This window comes from Cygnus olor, chromosome 1 (assembly GCF_009769625.2).
Source record: "Cygnus olor isolate bCygOlo1 chromosome 1, bCygOlo1.pri.v2, whole genome shotgun sequence".
Lineage (NCBI taxonomy): Eukaryota > Metazoa > Chordata > Aves > Anseriformes > Anatidae > Cygnus > Cygnus olor.
Genome location: NC_049169.1, coordinates 170,801,173 through 170,817,380, shown reverse-complemented (window position 1 = coordinate 170,817,380; position 16,208 = coordinate 170,801,173).

Genomic DNA, 16,208 nt, shown 5'->3' with positions numbered 1-16,208 from the left:
ATACTTGGAATCGGCTGCCCCAGGGGTGGAAACATAGCCCTACCATTTGCCATGGACTGATCCAGTCTGCGCTGGAGCAGGGGGAGGCTCCTGAACACCTGCAGTACATCGATGACATCATTGTGTGGGGTGACACTGCAGAGGAAGTTTTTGAGAAAGGGAAGAAAATAGTCCAAATCCTTCTGAAGGCCGCTTTTGCCATAAAACAAAATAAAGTTAAAGGACCTGCACGAGAGATCCAGTTTTTAGGAATAAAATGGCAAGATGGACGTCGTCAAATCCCAATGGATGTGATCAACAAAATAACAGCTATGTCTCCACCAACTAGCAAGAAGGAAACACAAACTTTCCTAGGTGTCGTGGGGTTTTGGAGAATGCATATTCCAAATTACAGTCTGATTGTAAACCCGCTCTACCAAGTAACTCGTAAGAAGAATGCTTTTGAATGGGGCCCTGAGCAACGACAAGCCTTTGAACAAATTAAACAGGAAATAGTTCATGCAGTAGCCCTTGGGCCAGTCCGAACAGGACCAGATGTAAAGAATGTGCTCTACACCGCAGCCGGGGAGAATGGTCCCACCTGGAGCCTCTGGCAGAAAGAACCTGGGGAAACTCGAGGTCGACCCCTGGGGTTTTGGAGTCAGGGATACAGAGGATCTGAGGCCCGCTATACTCCAACCGAAAAGGAGATATTGGCAGCATATGAGGGAGTTCGATCTGCTTCGGAAGTGGTCGGTACTGAAGCGCAGCTCCTCCTGGCACCCCGACTGCCGGTACTGGGTTGGATGTTCAAAGGAAGGGTCCCCTCTACACATCATGCAACTGATGCTACATGGAGCAAGTGGGTTGCACTGATTACTCAGCGGGCTCGAATAGGAAACCCCAGTCGCCCAGGAATCCTGGAAGTGATTATGGACTGGCCAGAAGGCAAGTACTTTGGGATATCATCAGAGGAGGAGGTGGTCCGTGCTGAAGAAGCCCCACTGTACAACAAGCTACCAGAAAATGAGAAGAAATATGCCCTGTTCACTGATGGGTCCTGTAGTATTGTGGGAAAGCATCGGAGATGGAAAGCTGCTGTATGGAGTCCTACACGACAAGTTGCAGAAGCTGCCGAGGGAGAAGGTGAATCGAGTCAGTTTGCAGAAGTGAAAGCCGTTCAGCTGGCCTTAGATATTGCTGAACGAGAAAAGTGGCCAGTTCTCTATCTCTATACTGATTCATGGATGGTAGCAAATGCCCTGTGGGGGTGGCTACAGCAATGGAAGCAGAACAACTGGGAACGCAGGGGCAAACCCATCTGGGCTGCTGCATTGTGGCAAGATATTGCTGCCCGGGTAGAGAACCTGGTTGTAAAGGTACGCCATGTAGATGCTCATGTGCCCAAGAATCGGGCTACTGAAGAACATCAAAACAACCAGCAGGTGGATCAGGCTGCTAAGATTGAAGTGGCTCAGGTGGACCTGGACTGGCAACATAAAGGTGAATTATTTATAAGCCCGATGGGCCCATGACACCTCAGGCCATCAAGGTAGAGATGCAACATACAGATGGGCTCGTGACCGAGGGGTGGACCTGACCATGGACACTATAGCACAGGTTATTCATGATTGTGAAACATGTGCTGCAATTAAACAAGCCAAACGGTCAAAGCCTCTCTGGTATGGAGGACGATGGCTGAAATACAAATATGGAGAGGCCTGGCAGATTGATTACATCACACTCCCCCAAACCCGCAACGGCAAGCGCCACGTACTTACAATGGTGGAAGCAACCACCGGATGGCTGGAAACTTATCCTGTGCCCCATGCCACCGCCCGGAACACTATCCTGGGCCTTGAAAAGCAAGTCCTATGGCGACATGGCACCCCAGAAAGAATTGAGTCAGACAATGGGACTCATTTCCGAAACAACCTTATAGACACTTGGGCCAAAGAACATGGTATTGAGTGGGTGTATCACATCCCCTATCATGCACCAGCCTCCGGGAAAGTTGAACGATACAATGGACTGTTAAAGACTACACTGAAAGCAATGGGTGCTGGGACATTCAAAAATTGGGAAACACATTTGGCAAAGGCTACCTGGTTAGGCAATACTAGAGGATCTGCCAACCAAGCTGGACCTGCCCAATCAAACCTGTTACGCACGGTAGAAGGGGATAAAGTTCCTGTAGTGCACGTAAGAAACATGCTGGGTAAGACAATCTGGGCTACTCCTGCCTCAGGAAAAGGCAAGCCCATTCATGGGATTGCTTTTGCTCAGGGACCTGGATGCACTTGGTGGGTAATGCAAAAGAATGGGGAGGTCCGGTGTGTACCTCAAGGGGACCTAATACTGGGTGAGAATAGCCCATGAGTTGAATTATAGTATGTTAATTATCATATAACACTGTATGTCATCGCTACCATGGTTGCTATATATCATAGATGAAAATGGTGATTAATTAGAAGGTATTGGAAAGAGTGTAACCTGAGCATGACATAAATGGTATGGAATAAGGGGTGGATATCTGTCCTGGTTTCAGTTAGGACAGAGTTAATTTTCCTCCTAGTAGCTGGCAGGGTGCTATGTTTTGGATTAGAATGAGAAGAGCGCTGATAACATGCTGATGTTTTAATTGTTGTAGAGCAGTGCTTACACCAAGCCAAGGACTTTTCAGCCTCTCTCTGTCCTGCTAGCGAGCAGGCTAGGGATGCAGCAGGAGCTGGGAGGGGACAGACCCAGGACAGCTGACCCAAAGTGGCCAAAGGGGTATTCCATACCATCTGACGTCATGCTGAACAATATATAGGGGTGGCTAGCCGGGGTGGAGGGGGGGGCCGGCTGCTCGGGGATAGGCTGGGCATCGGTCAACGGGTGGTGAGCAATTGCATTGTGCATCACTTATTTTGTACACATTATTACTACTAATACTATTATTATTATTATTATTATTATTGTTATTCTTTTCCCTGTCTTAATAACTGTCTTTATCTCAACTCACAGACTTCACTTTCCCGTTTCTCTCCCCCATCCCGGAGAGGGAGGGGGGAGGGTGAGCGAACGGCTGTGTGGTGTTTGACTGCCAGCCGGGCTAAACCACAACAATCTCTACCATGATCTCACCCAGCACAAAGGTGAGACTGACTGGCTTTTTGTTCCCTGGGTCGTTTTACCCTTACAAAAACAAAAATAAAATAAAATAAATTAAAATAAAATAAAATAAAATAAAATAAAATAAAATAAAATAAAATAAAATAAATACAAAAATAAAAGAGTAATCACCCCCCACCCCCCACCCCCCCCCCACCCTCCAGTCAACGGGAACTTCACCAGATTGCTACAGCTTCTCAGATATGATGGATAGTGGCTTACCAACTTCACCTGATATTTCCCTCAGGACTGTCAGATGCATTTCATCAGGTTCCATGGACTTGTACATATTCAGGCTCCTTACAGTGTCTCAAATTTTGTCTTCTCCTATAGTGGGCAGCAGAAGGGATTTTCACTGTCCTTACCTTTGCCTTCTGTGACTTGGGCTGTGTGGCTAGAGCACTTTCAGGTGAAGACTGAGGCAAAAAAGTCATTAAGTACCTCAGCCTTTTCCATATCCTGGGTAACCAGGTCTCCTGTTTTCTTCGGGAGAATGTCCACAACTTCACCAGTCTTCCCCTTATGTACCTATAGAAGACTTTCCTGATGCCTTTGATGTTCCTGGACATATTTAATTATAACAGGGCCTTACTTTCCTTACCAGTTCCCTGGTTGCTCGGAGAATATCTCTGTATTCCTCCCAGCTACCTGCCCTTGTTTTCACCCTCTGTAGGCTTCCTTTTCATGACTGAGTTTGGCCTGGATCTCCTTGTTCATCCACACAGGCTTCCTGGCATTTTTGACCGACTTCCTTTTTTGTTAGGTTACATTACTTCTGAGGTTGAAAGAGGTGATCCTTGAATATTAAACAGTTTTCTTGGGCCCTTCTTCTCTCCAAAGCTTTATCACACTTCATCTTATGAAGCAGATCCCTGAGGAGGATAAATCTGCTCTCCTGAAGTCTAGGGAAGCTTGCTGCTTGCCCTCCTTGCTGCCTTAAGGATCTTTAATTTTTCCATATCATGGTCAGTGCATCCAAGGCTCCCTTTGACCTTCACATTCCTCACCAAACCCTCCTTGTTTGTAAGAACAAGGTCCATTATAACACCTCTCCTCACTGGTTCCTCTATCACCTGGAGAAGGAATTTTTCATCAGCGCATTACAGCAACCTCTTAGATCGCTTATATGCTTCAGTGTTGTCCTTCTAACAGATACTGGGGTGGTTGAAGTCCCCCATGAGGACCAGGGCTCATGTAAATGAGGCTGCCTCTATCTGTCTGCAGAGGATATTGTCTGCTTGGTATTTCTGGTCAGGTGGCCTGTAGTAAACCCGCACTACAATGCCACCTGTCCCTGTCCTCCCTTTAAACCTAACCCATAAACTCTTTTTCACAGAATGGTTGAGGTTGGAAGGTACCACTGGAGGTCATTTGGCCCAACCTCCTTGTTCAAACATGGCCGGATGGAACTGTTTTCCCAGGACCATGCCCATATAGCTTAAGAATGTTTGCAAGGAAGAAGATTCCACAGCCTCTCTCAGCAACTTGCACCTGTGCTCAGTCACCCATATAGTAAAAAAATGTTTCTTGATGTTCAAAGGGAATCTCTTGTGTTTCAGTTTGTGCCCATTACCTCTTATCCTGTCACTGGGCACCAGTGAATTGAGCCTGGCTCCAACCCGCTTTGTACCCTCCCTTCAGATATTTATATAAATTGATAAGATCCTCCTGACCCTTTTCTACTCCAAGCTAAACAGTCCTACCTCTCTCAGCCTTTCCTCATTAGACAGAAGCTCCAGTCCCTTAATTATCTTGGTGGCCCTGTGCTAGACTCTCTCCAGGACTAGAGAAATTATTGTCCCTTTGTACTTGACACTAATGAGGCCGTACCTTGAATATTGTGTTCAGTTTTGGGCCCTTTGCTACAAGAAGGATATTCAGTTGCTCAAGAAGATGTAGGCAAGAGGAACAAAGATGGTGAAGGGACTAGAAAACAAGATATATGGAGGTGTAGCTGAGGGAACTGGGGTTGTTTACTTTGGAGATGAGGAGGCTGAGGGGAGACTCCATTGATCTCTATAACTACCTAAAAGGAGGTTTCAGTGAAGAGTGTGTTGGTCTGTTTTCTCAAATGACAAGTGGTAGGACATAAGGAAACAGTTCTGATAGGAAAGGTTTAGATTGGGCATAAGGAAGAATTTCTTCAAGGAGAGGCTGGTCAGACACTGGAGTGTGTTAACCAGAGAGGTGGCGGAGTCCCACCCCTGGAGGTATTTAAGGGACATATGGATGTGCCACTGAGGACCATGGTTTAGTAATGGGTCTCAATAGGTCAGGTTGACAGTTGTATTTGATGATTTTGAAGGTCTTTTCAACCTAAATGATTCTATGGACACTTCCTTGACCTGTTGGCTACACCTTGCCTAGTGCAGCCCAGGATACTATTAGCCTTCTTTATAGCAATGGAATAATGCTGACTCATGCTCAAATCGGTGTCTATCAGGACTCACAGGTCTTTTTCTGCCAATCTGCCTTCCAGGTGCCTGGGATTGTTCTTCTTCAGATGCAGGACTTTGCAAGTCTCCTTGTTGTATTTCTAGAGGTTCACATAATCCCATATCTCCAGTCTTTTGAGGTCCCTCTGAATGACAAAACATCCCTCTGGTTCCTTTGAAATATGATATATTAACAAAATTGCATGTTCAGTAAAAAAATGCCTCTGGATTTTGCATGAGGATTTGATATCTTTGTAACTCAGTTATTCAAATTCATGTTAGCAAAAGTCTAAAAGCTGTTCATTCATTTGATTATAAAACAGTCTTTCTGAAATCAAAATATACTCCTCCAAGACTGTTTTTATGTAGATGTGGTATTGGAAACTCCTGATATTCAGGCAGAAAAGATGCTCATGGTGCTGAAATAATTTTGTAAATTAAATATATGTGCAAAAATAATGCAAAACATTACAAGTGTAAAAAAATAACATGAATTTAAATTATTAATAATGATGAGTAATACAATTTGTCAACATGTTAAGCACCAAAATTTCATTTTTTTAAATATATTTTAAAATAAGTTGTTTTTTTTTTTTTCATATAAATCACAAATATATGTTTCAGTGAGAAAAGATAAAGAAGTTTCACACTATTCTGAGTCTGCTCAGGCTTCTGAAAGGCACTTTGAACTAAATGAAGCTCGGTCAATGTCTCACATGATTAAAAGAACAAACCTGACTAATGGACTAGAGTGTTCTAAAACTCCCAGATGCCATCATGATGAAATGAATCCATTTCCTTATCAATTTCCCTGCATAGATCTTAACCAGAGAACCAGGAATCTGTTATTACTTCGGAACTTCTTGGTCTGTGTAGTTGTCATGGCTGTAGAGTGATAATGCTTCTCCTTTGACTAGAAGTCTTGTCTTTTGTATTCTATCTCTAATATAAAATGTTACCTCTGTTTCTTATTTCATAAGTTAAGATGTAAACTTGACTTTTTGATTGTTTTTGCTGCAGGTTAATCCTGCTACTTCAGTTAGGAGTTACTGAATAATGCATGTCCTGCCTCCATCCAAATTCAAAGAACAAATAACAAAAGATAAGAGGAAGATACACTCTACCTAGATGCACTCTTCTTTCTTGACCCATTAAAGGATATTGCTGTTTGTCTAGAACATGATCTGACAGTCCTGTTCATAAGGTTCTGTAGAATATAGTTCAGTCTATGTAGTTTCTGCTATGCAAACTCAATTTCCAAAATATGTTCCTGGTTTAAGTATTTTAGCTAATAGATTAGCATATTCATTTATATATATATATATATATATATAAAATATCCTAGAATAAATATGTGACCTGAGGCCAGAATCTGTTAGTTCTTATATAAGAAAGTATGACTTATCAAACCAACAGCAACATTAAATAAGGAAAAAGACTACTTAAACATCATGAGTTCATTATCCTTGAAGTGAAACTGTATTTTCAGGAGCAAAGACTGGAAAGTATTTTCCCATTTACCTAATCTATTCTCCTACTACATAAAGTCAGAAATTGATCTGCAAAAATTTACAGATCATAATCTAAATTTGTTTGGGCTTTCTCACCTTGTGTCTATGATTGCACCCTCACCACATGAATAGTTAAAGATACACTTTAATTTATTCATAGCCTGTATTTGCCATCTAATATATTTATAGATAGAAATCAAATCTTTGTTCATTGCTAAAGTAGTAGTAGTTCCCAAAATAGCATACTATGTTCTAACACACGATGTTTGTAGTAATGACTGTTTCCCTTCATTCCATTACCCAAAGAACTGGGTAATTATTTAATAGAAGTTGGAAAACCCATGAATGAAAAAAGACTCTACCTAGGCTGTCTTGTGACTCGGATTTGGAAGGTAAATGTTCATGTCTGTATCATCTATATATTGACTTAATTTCTAATGACTGTTCTACTCTTGAATTAGAAAATCACATATACAGCTGAACACAGTGACAGAAGACAGGATATATTTTCAGAAATCTATGTTACTTTGTGGTTCATTTTCATTGTGGTCAAAATAATCTGTTAATGGGATGACAGTTCATGAGTTTGTTAGTGGCAAATATAAGTGTGAAACTCTGTTAGTAATCTGGGCTGGAAGTAGCAGAAAAGATGATAACTAAAATGTTTACAAACTTTCAACAATATCATAAAATGATAGCTGATTATTTTCTTCTAAATGAAATTAAGACCTTAATTAAAAGCTATCTTAATAAGATAGCTATTGTAGGTGACAGGTAACTGGTTTGTTTCCAAGTCCTTTTGTTATTGGTTGCAATTCATTGAAATTACACAATATACAAGAAAAGTGAGAAAGAACTATCTTTAAAAGAAATTTAAATTTTCAAAACCTTTCCTTTTCATCTACTGCCTAGCATCGGAGGAGGAAAGAGTCAATAGCAGCTGCATAAAAATCAGCAAAAAAAATACACAAGTATTATGCACATCTACAGAACTGGACAATGTGTAGTGACAATGTCAAAAAATTCACCAATTCAGTTGCAAGACTAATCAGGAAAGATCCACAAAATAAATATTCCCCTGTATACCTTACATGAGAGATGTTATTAGATAATATTATTAGATCTTGTTTAACCATTTTTTGGGAAGCCCAAGGCTAGGGTTTTAAGTTAGTGCCTCTCTCTATTTTACAAAAGACTGGAACATTCCATGAAATGCTGGAGATATAATTTTAAAATCTCACCTCTGCTGGTGATACTAGAGTACACAATTTCTACATTTAAGAACATAGCAATCCCTGGACTATTTACTAATTTAGGAAAAAATTTTCTCTAAAGAATTTCCACTTCACACACAGTAATTAAATACAGATGGGTCCAGAGTAAGATCCAAACTGGTGGGGAGAAATATTCCAGTGAATATATGTAATTATTGTCTATTGGGGGGGGAAGGGGGGGGGGGGGGGAAGTCACATGGCATGCATTGGAAATGTTTATTTATTGACTAGTTCAAATGTGATGTCTAAAACCTACTCATAAAAATTTGAATCAAGTTGGATTTCATTCTGACGTTCCCAATTTCTACATCTTCTGAAAGGCTTATTTTGCTGCTTACAAGAACACCTCATGAAAGGGCTTTTGTCACAACAAAATTGGAGAAGATAGTGTTCCCAACATATTTTTCTATTAATTTGAACATTGTCAGGAATTGATCTAAAGAAAATCATGCTAAATGAAGCATGACTTGAAAGCCTACTGCTTAAGTCACTCTGATTGAAGAATCTTTATTCATTCAATGTGTCCTGTTTTATTCTAGAATGGAGGTACAAGGCTGTTTTATTTTTAACCATAAGAGTCTCCTAGGAGGAGGCAGATGTATCCTGTCTCCTTAGCTCATGTGGTTGAATTTGAATAAAAAGAACAGGTTTTATCAATTTCTAGCATCTTTATATGCTACTTTTCAGTCCAGACATTCTAAGTAGATGAATTTGCCTCCAACCTGCCACCATCATTACCCTGTAGTCCACTGTCTTTTGAATAATGGTGCCCAAAGAAATTAACTGGCTTTGCTATACTACAACATAACACTTTGGGTGTTTCAGAATTTTGAGTTCTCAGAACTGGGGATCTTGGATTTACTAAGTGAGCAACACTGAAAATTCAGCTGAAAGTAAAGTAGAAAATTTTAATTCTGAATATTAAAATAGTAATAAACCATTTGATTTGGCCTCTCAGTCTCTCAAAGAGGCAGGCTTTGACTAAATATTTTCTAGTATCCTAAAAAATCATTACTGTTCTACTCAGATTCCCCCGTCTGCCCCCACCCCACTCCCGGTGAACAATTTCCTAAGTTCTTCACTTATTCCATGCATATAAAGGTTAATAATAATTTAATAGTAATGAATGTAATTTGCAGAGCACTTTGCAACTTCTGCCACATTTGATTTTAAGTCAAAGCATACTAGAAAGAGAAAAAGAATCATAGAATCATAGAATTATAGAATATCCTGAGCTGGAACATACAAGGATCCTTGAGTCCAACTCCTGGCTCTACACAGGAATACCTGAAAATGAAATCATATGTCTGAGAGTGTTAGTAATACCATACAGATAAATAGAAATTATATCTTCAAAATTCAATAGCTAAACATGTAAAGATATATATTTTGCAAATATATACATTGCAAATCTGAACATGAAGACATTGGAAGTCTTTGGCACTACAAATTATTTAGTTGTAGACTACTTATAGTGAAGACATAACTGCAATTTATCTCTATAATATACAATAATTCCCATGTTTTAAACTCCTCAAAAACATTTCTAGAGAGAAAAAAAAAATGCTATTGATCTCAAATCAACTGTGGAAAGTACCGACTAAAAATCTTATTAACTGTGTCATGATTTTCAAAAGACAAGGGTATCAAACATTTTATCTTCTGTTTTAAACTTGTAAAAACCTATCTCAGTTTCATATTTATCATTTGATGGCTTTTGTATGGTTTTATGAAATGACTTATTGATTTCTAAAAATGGACCAAGATGCATGCCACATACATACAAATCCATCACAGTCCACAGGGATATTGGTGATCTTCCTGGAAAATGTGGACTGTTCATGAAATCTTGATGATTGAAGATGAATGAACGAAGAAGTGTAACTTTTGTTTAGTGAGGTTTTTGTTTCAGTTTAACTGAATGGATGTTAAAAAATAAAAAAAAAAAAAAAAAAAAAAAAAAAAGGAGAGCGAGAGAGGGGTGCATAACCCACAAATGTTATGTAAAGACAAGATAATATATTATATATATATTATATATATATATATATATATGAAACATACTGCCTCAAATAAACAAATATTGACAAAGGAAGAAAGGAGAAATAATTCAGAGGATCTGCTACAAAATCAAAATGTTTCTCGCTCCTGTTTAGGTTCCTATCTTCACAGTTTAATAACTGGATCTCAGCTGTATTAACTATAAGATACTAGTCTGTTTGCTTGTCCCCCTCAGTTAATAACACAATAGTACGATAACAAAAATAAAAAAGAAAAAGATGATTCTTCTGTTGAAACGAGTCTTTCCCACACATACAAAAATGCTTATGTCTAGCTAATTTTTAAGTGCCTTGGAATTTATAATTTCTTTGAGAGTCATGTGAAGAATCTTGTATAAAATGACATTACTGTTAATAGTAATTAAATTTACAAATTCCCTGTTCCTATTGATGAGAAATATAATTCTAATAAATGAAAACATATATGAATAGAAGAGTAAAAAATATCTTTTAACGTTAAGGGAGTCACCTCCAGGTTAAAATGAAGTGGATAAAAACATTTTGCTTTGTTGTTGTGCATAAACGTCTTATTATGAGGTCTTAAATATATTTTATCTTCTCCTGCATAATTCCTGAAAAGGAAATTCTAACTCATGGTCTGAATTTCTTCACCTATTTGTCTATGGTCTGTTGCTGAAAGTCTTTTTGAAGTAATATTCTGTCATAGGTATTAGAAAAGATTTCATGGCTCTTCCATAGGGTTGCTACTACCATACCTGTATGCAGCAGTTATGCATTGTCACATGGCAAGAGAATATATCGGTTTGGTTCTAAGCTTAATACACAACACAGCAGATTATGGAGAAGGAACAAATATTGTTCGTGCTGTCACATCTGGAAGACTTAATGCGGTTTTAGTTATCTCAAAAGTGTAAAATCAGAGAAGGTTATGATTTCAGAAAAAAAAAAATAATAATTACAAAGATGACTGAGATTTTGGAGAGAGGGGTAGCCAAGAATATGGAAAATAAAAGCAAACAAACAAACAAACAAAAACAGATTAATAAGAATATAATCAGTGGGATATGAAAACATCCAGTATTACTCAAAATTAGGTTCTCATAGGAGAAAAAATCCCATGGTTCTGGACCACAGTGTCATACATTCTCATAATATAAAATATAGGAACATTTTGAGTGACAGAACAGGTTAGAGATTGTTTCCAATGTACGTTATCAATTAAGTCATGCTAGGTATTTGGGGAAAGAAAACTATCTGTAAAGACATGACCTATACCAAGGTATTTTTGTCAGGGCCATTTGTCAGAGAAATCTGTTTTAGCAACTCACAAAGATGTACAATTCTGATAGGTATTGGCAAAGTTGCTAGAGACCATTTATCTCACAGAATCTCTCCTCTCCTAATGTTATATTGTATCAAAGATTTATTAAACAAACAAACAAAAACTCATAAGTACTATAAAAACATTGGATAGTATCAGGAACAAAAGGATTAAATGAAGACTCCACAGCCTCTGTAAGCAACCTGTTGCAGTGTTTGACCACTCTCATAATATAAATATATATATAAGTACATAAATAATCTTGGGTTCAGATGCAAATTCATGTTTTTTAATTTGTGCCATTACCTCCTGCCCTGTCATTGAGAATGGCTGAGAAAAGTCTAGGTCCCTCTTCTTCACTGCTTCTTATCTGGTATTTTTACACACTGATAAGACACACACTCCTGAGCCTTCTCTGTTACAGGCTGAAGAGTCCCAGCTCTATCAGGGGATAGTTTTCTTATGTATCAGGGGATATATACCTTTTATCATATGAAAAAGGCTCCACACCTTCAGGGAACTTCCCTCAAAGTCCAAGCCCTGTGCTGGATTTGCTGCAGTACGTGTATTTCTGCCTTGTACTGGTGAGTCCAGGACTGAACACAGTATTGTAGATGTGGCTCACCAGCGCTGAGTAAAGAGGAGTGATCACTCCCTTCAGCCTGCTAGCAACACAGTCCAGGAGGCTGTTGGTCTTCTATGCCACAAGATGCATTGCTGGTTCACAGGCTGTCCACCTTGACAGCCAGATTGATTTGTGCATAGCTATTTTCCAGTTGATCATCCTATAATATGTGTACTGCTGTGTGGGGTTATTCCTCCCCAGGGACTGGATTTGGAATTTCTCCTTGCTGAAGTTCATGAGACTCCTCTCTGTCCAGTTCTGCAGAATGTCAAGGTCCTTCTAAATGGCAGCACACCCACCTGGTATATCAGACCCATCCTACCAGCTCCAGGTGGGGGTTATTCCATTAAATATCATTTAGACCTAGTAGTTCAGTTAGTTATCAATCCACTTCATAATCCACTTATGCATATTCCATCAGTTGGTCAACAGGAGTGCTCTGTGTCAAAAACTTTATTGAAGTCAAGTTAAGCATAATTTCCTCATCATAAATCCATGTTCTCTAGTAGTTCTCTGAATCTTGCTTATCCTCTACTTGAACATAGAAATGATGTTTTTTCTCTTCCATCCTTGGAACCATGACCTCACCTGATCACCATGACCTTTCATACATGAGAGAGTAGCCTTGCAATGACATCGGCCAGCTGCCTCAGGATTCATGGATGTAATGCATCTAGCTCCATGAATTTACATATGTCTAGACATTTTCAGGTACTTCCTAATGTCGTCTTCCCCACCAAGGGTACATCTTCTTTGCTCCAGATTTTCCTTCTTTTCAAAGGGTCTTGTGATCCCTTAAATCTGGCCTTCTCAGCAAAGACTAAGGTTAAGAACATATTTGGAGTTTTGGCCTTTTCCATGTCCTTTTTCACCATTCAGCAGTGGGGCTATGTTTTCCCTAGTCTTCCTTTTGCTGTTCACGTAGAAAAATAATGACAATGAAATTTTTAAATTTTTTTTTTCAGGTTCTGTACCCTGTGAAATTAAATAGTAAAGTTAACATCTATGAACAAACATTTTTCTAAAATAGCAAATCAGTAATAAGAAACAATACATAAAAAAAAAAAAAAAAAAGTGATAAAGTACATAAACTTCATTCTTTAAAGTCCATGAATAATCTGCACCAACAAGATTTAGGAACATGAAGAGGTAAATTACTGGCAATGAAAGTAGTCTTCTACCTCTGCTTCCTACTTTTTTCAACCCTCAAAATATAATAAAAAATAATTGAAATTTATGTGACAGAGATAAGTGTGAAAAAAAAGATCTTGCAAAAAAAAATTAGTTTCATCTTCAAATAAGTGCAGTAATACAACAGTTTGAGGTGGGTGTTTAATAGTTAAAAGTATCCCTGATTGTCTTACTACTATTTCACAGATATCTTCTTCACAGTGAGGGTGATGGATCATTGGAACAGGCTGCCCAGGGAGGTTGTGGAGTCTCCTTCTCTGGAGATATTCAAGACCTGCCTGGATGCCTATCTTGGCAACCTGCTCTAGGGAACCTCCTTTGGCAGGGGGGTTGGACCTGATTATCTCTTGAGGTCCCTTCCAACCCCTACAATTCTGTGATTCTGAGATTCTGTGATCTATGGCATCATATAGATAGAAGTTTAAAGCTTATAAAAAGTAAAAATAATTACATGAATTAAAATTACTTTCTCTTCCCTTATTTTATATATATATATATATATATATATATTTCTGTTGAATTACTTCTAAAGAACTTGAAACATGAGGCGATCGGCTCCGGGGCAGGCGCGTTCTGCAGCGGAGCGGGGGATCGGGACAGGCAGGGCTTTTTTTCTGACATCGAGGCCACTCGAGGGAGCCGCCAGGACCCGGCAGCCCTTGCGAGGGAGGCTGACGAGGCGTAGGCGGAGCCAGCAGCGCCCCCTCCCCGGCTGTTCAAAAGCAGCCCCTAGGGAGCGCAAGCGACCATGAGCGCAGCGACCAGGGCGGGCAAACAGGGCGTGGCGTGTCAGAAGGGCGGGGTGCGGCAGTTTGCGCGGCAGTTCGCGCAGGCAAGGCAAGCAGGGAGGGCGGAGAGGGCAGAGTTTCCCCCCGCCCATAAGAACAACACCTTTAACGGCTGTCGACCGCTAACTAGGCTGCAATGGTCTACACCAGGCAGAGCGCTCTCTCTAGAAAGTCTGTAACCACCCAGACTGACCGCCTGCTCAACAATGCGGCAGTTCAGGTCTCTGGGTGCAGGGAGTGTCTGAGCCTGTTGCTGCCATCTGAGGGAGGCAGAGGCACCATGTGTGTGAGGTGTGAGCAGGTGGATGACCTGGTCTGCCTGGTGGCAGAACTCAAAGAGGAGGTGGATAGGTTGAGGGCTATCAGGGAGTGTGAGCGGGAGATAGACTGGTGGAGCGACTCCCCGCAGGGCTTAAAGGAGAGGTACCGGGGTAAGACACCCCAAATGGGGGTGGACCCCCTGCCCTGTCGCTGTCGGGCAGAGGGAGGCGACCTAGGAGTTGAGGAGGAATGGAGACAGGTCCCTGCTCCACCTCGCAGGCAACGCCCCCCCCCACTGGCCCCACCTTCCCAGGTGCCCTTACATAACAGATTTGAGGCCCTGGAGCTTGAGAGACCGGTGGGTGAGGACGAGGTAGAAAGTCTACCCAGGAGGATGCCTAGGGCGAGGAAGCCGACTCCACGCCTCAAGACTGCCTCCACCAAGAAAGACAGAAGGGTGATCATTGTAGGTGACTCCCTTCTCAGGGGAACAGAGGGCCCTATTTGTCGACCTGACCCTACCGATAGGGAACTCTGCTGCCTCCCTGGGGCCAGGGTCAGGGATGTTGCCAGAAAGCTTACCAACCTGGTTCACCCCTCTGACTACTACCCTCTTTTGATAGTCCAGGCTGGCAGTGATGATACTGAAGAGAGAAGCCTGAAGGCTATCAAATGGGACTTCAGGGGACTGGGACGTTGTGGTTTAGCCCGGCTGGCAGCTAAACACCACACAGCCATTCGCTCACCCTCCCCCCTCCCTCTCTGGGATGGGGGAGAGAAACGGGAAAGTGAAGCCTGTGAGTTGAGATAAAGACAGTTTATTAAGACAGAATAATAATAATAATAATAATAATAATAATAATAATAATAATAATAATAATATGTACGAAACAAGTGATGCACAATGCAATTGCTCACCACCCGTTGACCGATGCCCAGCCTATCCCCGAGCAGCCGGCCCCCCCACCCCGGCTAGCCACCCCTATATATTGTTCAGCATGACATCAGATGGTAGGGAACACCCCTTTGGCCAGTTTGAGTCAGCTGTCCTGGGTCTGTCCCCTCCCAGCTCCTGCTGCACCCCCAGCCTGCTCGCTAGCAGGACAGAGCGAAAAGCTGAAAAGTCCTTGGCTTGGCGTAAGCACTGCTCTACAACAATTAAAACATCAGCATGTTATCAGCGCTCTTCTCATCCTAATCCAAAACATAGCACCCTGCCAGCTACTAGGAGGAAAATTAACTCTGTCCTAACTGAAACCAGGACAGATATCCACCCCTTATTCCATACCATTTATGTCATGCTCAGGTTACACTCTTTTCAATACCTTCTAATTAATCACCATTTTCATCTATGATATATAGCAACCATGGTAGTGATGATATACAGTATTATGTGATAATTAACATACTACAGTTCAACTCATGGGCTATTCTCACCCAGTATTAGGTCCCCTTGAGGTACACACCAGATCTCCCCATTCTTTTGCATTACCCACCAAGTGCATCCAGGTCCCTGAGCAAAAGCAATCCCATGAATGGGCTTGCCTTTTTCTGAGGCAGGAGTAGCCCAGACTGTCTTACCCAGCATGTTTCTTACGTGCATTACAGGAACTTTATCCCCTTCTACAGTGCGTAACAGGTTTGAT